The sequence below is a fragment of the Bos mutus genome, chromosome 22 (genome assembly GCF_027580195.1).
Source record: "Bos mutus isolate GX-2022 chromosome 22, NWIPB_WYAK_1.1, whole genome shotgun sequence".
Classification (NCBI taxonomy): domain Eukaryota; kingdom Metazoa; phylum Chordata; class Mammalia; order Artiodactyla; family Bovidae; genus Bos; species Bos mutus.
Genome location: NC_091638.1, coordinates 70,131,437 through 70,141,188, shown reverse-complemented (window position 1 = coordinate 70,141,188; position 9,752 = coordinate 70,131,437).

Here is a 9,752-nt window from a genome sequence, read left to right as displayed (position 1 = left end):
GAAATATCAATAACCTGAGATATGCAGATGACACCACCCTTATGGCAGAAAGTGAAAAGGAACTAAAAAGTCTCTTGATGAAAGTGAAAGAGGAGAGTGAAAAAGTTGGCTTAAAGCTCAACATTCAGAAAACAAAGATCATGGCATCCGGTCCCATCACTTCATGGGAAATAGATGGGGAAACAGTGGAAACAGGGTCAGACTTTATTTTTCTGGGCTCCAAGATCACTGCAGATGGTGACTGCAGCCATGAAATTAAAAGACGCTTACTCCTTGGAAGGAAAGTTATGACCAACCTAGTTAGCATATTCAAAAACAGAGACATTACTTTGCCAACAAAGGTCCATCTCAACAAGGCTATGGTTTTTCCAGTGTTCATGTATGGGTGTGAGAGTTGAACTGTGAAGAAAGCTGAGCACCGAAGAATTGATGCTTTTGAACTGTGGTGTTGGAAAAGACTCTTGAGAGTCCCTTGGACTGCAAGGAGATCCAACAAGTCCATTCTGGAGGAGATCAGTCCTGGGTGTTGGACTGATGCTAAAGCTGAAACTCCAATACTTTGGTCACCAAGAGTTGACTCATTGGAAAAGACCCTGATTCTGGGAGGGATTGGGGGCAGAAGGAGAAGGGGACGACAGAGGATGAGGTGGCTGGGTGGCATCACTGACTCAATGGACATGAGTTTGGGTGAACTCTTGGAGTTGGTGATGGACAGGGAGGCCTGGAATGCTGCAATTCATGGGGTCACAGAGTCAGACACGAGTGAGCGACTGAACTGAACTGATAGTACAGTGTGATTCAGGCATTAGAACAGAATTTGACATAAAGGAATAAAATTGAGACAACAGAAATAAACCCTAAAGTTATGGCCAACTGATTTTTAATGAAGGGGACCAGAAAAATCAGTGGGAGAAAGGCATTCTTCATAGATAATGCTTAGAGAAAAAGATATACATACACATAAGGTTTTAGGACCTCTATCGTATTCCATGTGGCTTTCCGGGTGGCTCAAACAGTAAGGAATCTGCCTGCAGTGTGGGAGACTGGGATTTGATTCCTGGATCAGGAAGATCTCCTGGAGAAGGGAATGGCTACCCACTCCAGTATTCTTGTCTGGAAAATCTTGTGGGCAGAGGAGCCTGGTGGGCTATAGTACACGAAGTCACAAAGAGTCAGACATGACCATTAACAAACAAGTTTCAAAATGAATCCTGGACTTGAATATAAGAACTAAAACTGTGAATTTTCAGAAGGATTACATATTCATGATTTTGGTTAGTCAATGGTTTCTTAAACATGGAATGAAAGACCAAATGATAAAAAAAGATCAGCATCAGAAAGATGGCAGAAGAGGATGTCCCAGCCTTCCTGTTCCATGGAAACACCAATTTAACAACTGCCCATGGATGAAAGTTTCTTTTTAAGATACTCGGAATTCAGGCAAGAGGTTTCATCAGCCTGGTGTAGCACAAAAATGAGAAATGACTCATTTTAAAGGGTAAATAGAAAAGCTTCACTTTCCTCCTGTCACTCTCCTCTCAACAAAGCACAAGCAGTGCTGAGAAAACTCCCTTTGGCCTAAAAGTTCTTTCATGGCAGAAAGAAAGAGAAAGCCTGTCTGTGGATTCTGACATCAGGCTCTGCCCATGAACCTCACAAGGCAGCCTACCCAGGGTCCCTGACAACTGGCCTGTCCAGAGTTTCTGGCCAAGGTGACTGGTGTAGAACTTTCCCTGCCAAAGCCAGTCTGTAATGACTGGAAAGGGTGACTGCTTCCTCAAAAATGCAAGGTTACAAGGATCATGAAGAATTGGAGAAATATGATACAACCAAAGAAACAAAATGCAGCTTCAGGAACTGACCCTGAAGAAATGGATATCTATGAACTGCCTGACAAAGAATTCAAAATAATTGTTTCAGAAAAGTTCAGGTAGCTCTTTAAGTTGCAAATAAATAATGCTAAGCAGCAACACAGACACATAAAAAAGGACAAGTCTCACTGGTAGAGGTAAATGTAAAGACAAATAATAATATAACACTGGGATGGTGGTATGTAAATTACCTTTCAGCCTCGACATAAAAATTAAATACAAAAGTTAAAAATTCATGACCATAAATTTTTTTATAAATATAGAATAAGAAAATGTACATTCTGACACCAATAGCACATGCCTATGTGTTTGTGGCAAGTAAATTCATAGAGTTTTTGCATGCAATTCAAGTTAGTTGTTATCAGGTTAAAATAAACTATCCAAACTCGAAAAAATTTTATGCATGAATTATGGTAACCAGAAAGGAAAACCTGACAGTTGATACAAAAAGATAAAGAGGAAAGTATCAAAGTACTGATATGCAGCTCACTTCATTGATTTGATCTCATTGAAAGCCTTCAACAGCATAAAGGGGCAAAACCAGAGTTCATATCTATGTTTGCTTAGTGGAGACAGACTGCACCTAGACCATATGAGAGACTTCTATTAGGCAAGACTGCTCTGAAAATTGAGGCCTCCTCAAAAGGCTTCCCAAGAAAGATGCCCCAGAAAGATGCTGCCTTCATCCTAAAGACATATTCTACTAAACCAGTGGAATCAGATCTGCCCCAACCTTCAGTAAGACAAGGAAATGCAAGACATAGAAGAATTCTGTAGCATGAGATAAGCTTTATCTAAGAATTATCAGGCTCCTGATGTACAAACAGGGAGTGAGGTATTCCAATTTAAACAGAAAACAGAATAAACTTCTGATGAACCCACTTTCTTTTTCAGCTACGGCCTTATTCTTTGATTTCTTTCACAGAAAAAAAATTCTTTCTCATTTTCTTCTCATCTATTTATATTTCTAACCATTCCTATAATACATTCAATTATCAGTCCCAGGAGGACTTCCCTATAGCTCAGATGGTAAAGAATCTGCCTGCAATCTCCTCCTGCCTGCAGGAGATCTGGGTTCAATCCCTGGGTCAGGAAGTTCCCCTGGAGAAGGAAATGACAACTCACTCCAGTATTCTTGCCTGGGAATTCCATGGACAGAAGAGCCTGGTGGGCCACAGTCCATGGGGTCCCAAAGAGTTGGGCATGACTAAGCAACTAACACACAGACAAAATGCATTCCATAGAGCAGTTCTCCTGGGCTCCCTTATCATACCACTCTCCCCCCGGGTGCCCCTTCCGAATAGAGTCTCTTGCTTTGTCAGTTTGTGTGTCTCCTTAGACAATTCATTTCCAAGTGTTAGATAAGAGCCTACTTTCGGGCCCTGGAAAAGGGGTTCCTCTTCCTACAACAAATGGTGACTCAGGTGGGGACTCTTCTTTCCTGCAACGGACATCCTAACCACTTGGGATACTCAACAATGGGCTTGCCTGCCCATAGACCAGGCCCAGTGGATGCAACTGGGATCCTTTTGTCCTTGGTCTCCTCCTAATGGAGACGACTCCCCAGAGTGCCCCGATTGGGTAAGGAACAAGAGGTTTTACTGATCTTTCTCCCCTTCCTTCTCTCTTTCATCTTCTTAATCCTTTCTATCCTACCATTTTTTCTAGTGCCCTGGTCCTGGACCCACAAGTTTGGTCAAAGGGCCTCAGCCTGAGATGAAGGTCAGAGCCTAATCACCTTCAGTTGGCAGAGAATTAATTCTGATTCTGTTCTGGTCTGGTCTGGTTTCTGGTTGAGCCAAGTTCCAGCCCTCCCTTCCCTGGAAGCCCAGTGTAAAGTCTCATAATGCCTGGGTGTCAGCAGGTGGCAAGAGACATCTGTAAGGCCACCCCTTTTGACTCCCTCCCCTGGAAGATCCCCTGAAGAAGGAAATGGCAAACCATTCCAGTATTCTTGCCTGGAGAATTCCATGGACAGAGGAGCCTGGCAAGCTACAGTCCATGGGTTTGCAAACAGTAGAACACGACTGAGGTACTGAGCACATAGACATACACATAATACATTCAGTCCCACCAAATTTCTTAAAATCCTAATGTTTCCTGTATTTTCACATCCAAATGTTTGTTCAGTCATGTGTTCATTGCCCACTCATTTCTGATTCTTTTGTGACCCCATGGACCATAGCCCGCCAAGCTACTCTGTCCATGGGATTCTCCAGGCAAAAATACTGGAGTGGGTTGCCATTCCCTTCTCCAGGGTATCTTCCCAATCCAGGAATCAAGCCTGGGTCTCCCACCTTCCAGGCAGATTCTTTACTATCTGAGCCACCTTCTTCAAGTGACATTCAAAATCTGACTGCCCTTAATGACCTGCATTATTACTTAGCAAGTTTAATTCACTCTCATTTCTCACCTGGACTATTCTCCCTTCTCCAATTCACACATAATTTTTCAATGAAGTCTTTTAAAATTTTTCATGTGATGCCAGATCTCAGCTCATATATCTCTTGTGGCTTCCATCTCATGTAGAATAAAATTAAACACTCTTACCTTCAATATTAGATATAGCCTCCTCTGTCTCTTTACCTCTCTAACCTTATCTAACTTTTTATAGCCTTTTTGCAACCCCATGGCCTGCAACATGCCAGGCTTCCCTGTCCTTCACTATCTTCAAAGAAAAGTATATAAAATATGTATATATATATATATTTAAATTATTATTAAAAACAGCTATTGACTACTATCAAAGTTACAAACTGTAACACACTAATAACTAAGAAGACACATATTTGTCCCTCCAGAATAATATTTTATTTTATTTTTTATTTTTTAAATTTTAATTGGAGGTTAATTACTTTACAATATTGTATTGGTTTTGCCATACATCAACATGAAAACCACCCTCTAGATGTTTGTATTAATTACTTTCATTCACATCACTTTGTTATTGTTCATGGTTCCTTTATTAAAATTCACACATGGTCACATGTATGAATTCTAAGTTCAAAATTCAATGTATTTGATGAGATTGGGTACGTTCAAGATTGTATGGAGTAGACAAAAAATTCAGTGTATTTGGATAAATTCATATATTAGTATCAGCCACAATTCTATAAACAGGCAGATTAATTCCATCAGCCTAGAAAGACCTTTTGTGTTCATTCTTTAGTCAGAATTGTCCCGTAGTCCTCATCTCTCCTCCACTATATATTTCAGTAGGTATTACTTTTGCTTATTCTAGAACATCACATAAATATAATTACAGACTGATTATTTTTTTGCATTTGGCTTTTGCTCAGTATCGTGTATATGAAAGTCATGCCTGCTTTTCTTTGTATCACTATTGTATTCCTGTTTACTGCTAAGTAATGTTACATTGTACAGATGGGAAAATATTTGCAAACCATAGTGCAATGTGCTTCTGCATTATACATTAACCAGACCTCCAGAAAGGTGATAAAACCTGTTTGATCATAAACATCAGTATTCTTTTTTCTTTTCCTTCCAATGTCAGCAACCCTTTAGAAGGTTAACTTCTATTTTCCTAATTCTGTAAGGGATCACAGAGACCTGCTGCTCACTTCAAATGTGCAGATCTGAACTAGGTACCTTTTGTGAACTTCATAAAATGTCTGTGTCATTTTTATGTATGATCCTTTGTCTCAAAAGTGTATAGGACTGTGCCTTTGACTTCTAACAAGTGAAACACTTCTCAGCTTTCTAAAGACTGTCTCTGAGATTATAACCCTCTATTTGGCTCAAATAAAATTCTTTATTTCTCCTTTGATTTGATTTTTAGTTAACAGCTATCATCAGGAAGACATGAGATAGTAAGTGCTGGTGAGGATGTGGACAAGGGCGAACTTTTGTACACTATCAGCGGCAATGTAAATTAGTACAGTCACTAAGGAAAACAGCAAGGAGTTTCCTCTGAAAATTAAAAATAGAATTGCCATATGATGCAGTAATCTTGCTCTTGGCATTTTTCCAAAGGAAATGAAAAGAGGAAATTAAAAAGATAACTGCCCTCCCATTTATTGAAGCACTATTTACAATCTCCAGGATATGGAAACCATCTAAATGTCAACCACTTGGTGATGGATAACCATGTATATATACGCACACACATGTCCGTTGCATACATCTAATATATATGATGAAATATTGTTTACCCACCAGGAAAGGAAATCTTACTGTTTGTGACAACATGGATGGACGTTGAAAACACTGTGGTAAATGACATGTCAGAGAATGACACATTCTGTGTATAACAGATGTCAGATCTAAACCCGTCAAACTCGTGGAAACGGAGTAGAACGGTGGTTATTGGGGCTGGAAGTTGGGGGAATTCGTGAAAATTTTAATGGTATAAACTTGCGACTCATAGATAAGTAAGTTCTGGAGGTGTAATGCACAGTTAGTGATTTTCATAGTCCATGATTCGTGTTTCTGTTCACGCTCAGTGGTGTCCAACTCTTTGTGACCCCTTGGACTATAGCCTGCCAGGTTCCTCTGTACATGGGATTTCCCAGGCAAGAATACTGGAGTGGGTTGCTAATTCCTTCTCCAGGGTATCCTTCCGACCCAGGGATCAAATTGGCATCTCTTGGGTGTCCTGCATTGGCAGATGGGTTCTTAACCACTGAGAAACCAGTCCATAATACTACATTATAAATTTCAAACTTAGTAACAGCCTAGATCTTAATTGTTCTCACCACAGAAAGGAAATGATAATTTTGTGACATGAATAAAGTGTTAACTAACACTATGTTGGTGATCATATTGCAATATACAATGTATTAAATTAACACATAGTATATCTTAATCTTATAAATTTTATTTGTCTATTATATCTCAATTGTGAACAAACAAATATAAAACCTAAAAACTATCTAGATGGCTTTCATCAGGTGATGGGTTAAATTAACATTTGTATCTACATTTCATGTATTCAGCAGCAGAAAGAAATAAGCTATTGATAGCAACTTCAATGAATATCTGTATAATTTTGATTTGTATGAAAGCCAACTTCAAAATATTACACACAATATTATTATTTGGTTAAAATTACAATTTTCAGCTTCATGAGATAATGTAAGAGATATGTCTTACATTAACATTGTGTAAGTTTAAGATGTACAGCATAATAATTAAATATATGTATGTATTGTGAAATAATTAATAAAATAACCTTAGTTACCACATACAACACCTCACATAGTTACAATTTTCTGTGATGAGAACTTTATATGTAAAGCACATATTCTTTATCCATCCATTGACAGACTGCTAGGCTGTTTCCATGTCTTGAGTACTGTAAATAGTGCTGTAATGTACACTGGAGATGAGATGCAGATATCTCTTTAAGGTGGTGACTTCATTTCTTTCAATTATTATTAGCATTTAGAGGACTTTCCATATTGTTTTCTATAGTGGTTGTTCCAACTTACTTTGCCACCAGCAGTCTACATGCCTTTCATTTTTGTCCTCATGCTTACTGTAGGCACTTGTTATCACTTATTCTTTAATGATTATATGATAATCATTTTAACAGATGTGAGGTAGTATCTCACTGTAGTTTGGGTTCACATTTCCCTGTTAATTAGTGATATTGAAATGCTTTCATTTATCTGTTTGCCTTTTGAATATCTCCCTTGGAGAAATGTCTATTCACGTGTTTTGTTTATATTGGTAGGATTTTTTGCTATTAAATTATGTGTGTTTCTTAAGTATTTTGGATGTTAATTTCTTATCAGATGTGTAAATTGAAAATATTTTCTGTCATACCACAGTTTCTATTTAATTTATGGATCATTTCTTTAATGTGTAGTAGCTTTCTAAGTTGATATAGTCCCGCTTGTTTAGTTTTGCTTATATAGCTTGTAGTCCGGTATCATCAGTAAAGTCATTGCCAAGACCAATGTCAAAATGCTTTCCTCCTATGTCTTCTTCTAGGAGTTACACATTTTCAGGTTGTGTGTTTAAGTTCTTAACCCATTTTGAGTATTATTTTTTGTAAGTGCTATGAGAGGGTCCAGTTTCTTTCACGCATGAATATCCAGTTTTCCAGCATCATTTACTGAAGAGACTATGTTTTCTCCAATAAGTATTCTTGGCTCCTTTGTCAAATATTGCTTGCATGCTAAGTCGCTTCATTTGTGTCTGACTCTTTGCAACTCTACGGACTGTAGCCCACCAGGCTTCTCTGTCCATGGGATTCCTCAGGCAAGAATAGTGGAATGGGTTGCCTGCCCTCCTTAAAGGGATCTTACTGACCCAGGGATCAAAGCCTCATCTCTTACATCTCCTGCTTGCAATGCAGAGTTCAATCCCTGGGTTGGGAAGATCCCCTGGAGGAGGAAATGGCAACCCACTCCAGTATTCTTGCTTGGGGAATTCCACAGACCAAGGAGCCTGGTTGGCTATAGTCCATGGGGTCACAAAGAGTCAGACATGAGTCAGCAACTAACACTTGTCAAATGTTAGTTGATTCTATTTGTAAATGATCTATTTCTGGGCTTTATATTGTATTGCCAGGAGTGTCACAGCCTGAGACGAGCTCCCCTGAGGAGACGCATGGTCCACCTGAGACTGTGCCCTCACAGAGCACCTGGAAACCTGAGCAGCTTGGATCTGGGAAGTACACAGGCATATGGCCCACCTGGATGTAAAAATAAATTATCATATAATAAAGCATAATGAGAAAGAATATATACAGCTGAATCACTCTGCTGTCTAACAGAAATTAACACTACATTGTAAATCAACTACACTTCAATAAATTTTTAAAAATCTGCATTCTATCATGACAGAGTACACAATCTGCATACAGAAAGAATCAGTTGAGTGTCTATCAGCTTTGGCGAATCCTGTCAGCTACCGGGCTCCAGGCAGCCTTTCAGTGACAGCTTTGCTTGCCACTAAAGAGGAATCAACAGGAGGCCAAGGAATTGATATTTCATTGTCTAAAAAGTGATCCATTGAAGACAAGTCACCAGCAGAGTTTGTCAACCTCGGGAAATGACATTTTTTAATGGGGCGGGGGGAGACAAAAATCATTGCTGGCTAAATTGACAGGCTTGGTTCTCTAAGGTGGGGACTCACATTTGAAAATCCAATCAATCCTGCCTTAATAAAGTGATCCAAAAAAATCAGAAAGAAAAATTTTAAAAATCTGATCATAATGTTATGGGAACTCTCTTTTAAGTTAAAGCCACTTTTTTGCTGGTGCTTTCAAACTTTTTTCTTTGTGTTTGACTTCTGACAATTTAATAATATGTGTCTCAGTGTAAATGCCTTTCAGGTTTAATTTATTTGGGGTCTGGGTCCCATGAATCTGATGTTCATTTATTTTCCCATGCTTGGGAATTTTTAAGACATTTTTTTCTTGAAATTAGTTTCCTGTCCCTTTCTCTTTCCCTTCTTGGATTTTCATAAGCATGTATTGTTTTCTTTGTGCTGTCCCATAAGTCCCACAGCTTCTCTTCACTCTTTTTCATTCTTGTTTTCTTTTTTTCTTCTCTGACTGGATAATTTCAAATGACCCATCTTCTGGTTCACTGATTCTTTCTTCTGCAATATTAATTTTATATAGAAGTTCTCTATTAAATTCTTTAGTTCAGTTGTATTCTTTAGCTCTAGGATATGTGTTTATTTTTATTTTGGGGTTATTCTCACTTCTATATTGAATTTTTCGTTTTCCTCATTCACTGTTTTTGTAATTCAGTTTAACTGTCTGTGTGTATGTTATTGTAGTTCATTGAAATTTTTAAAAAGGATTATTCTGAATTCTTTGCCAAACAGTTAATAGATCTCCATTTCTTTTAGGTCAGTTCCTGCAGCTTTAATTCCTTTGGTGGTTTAATGTCCATTTGATTTTCT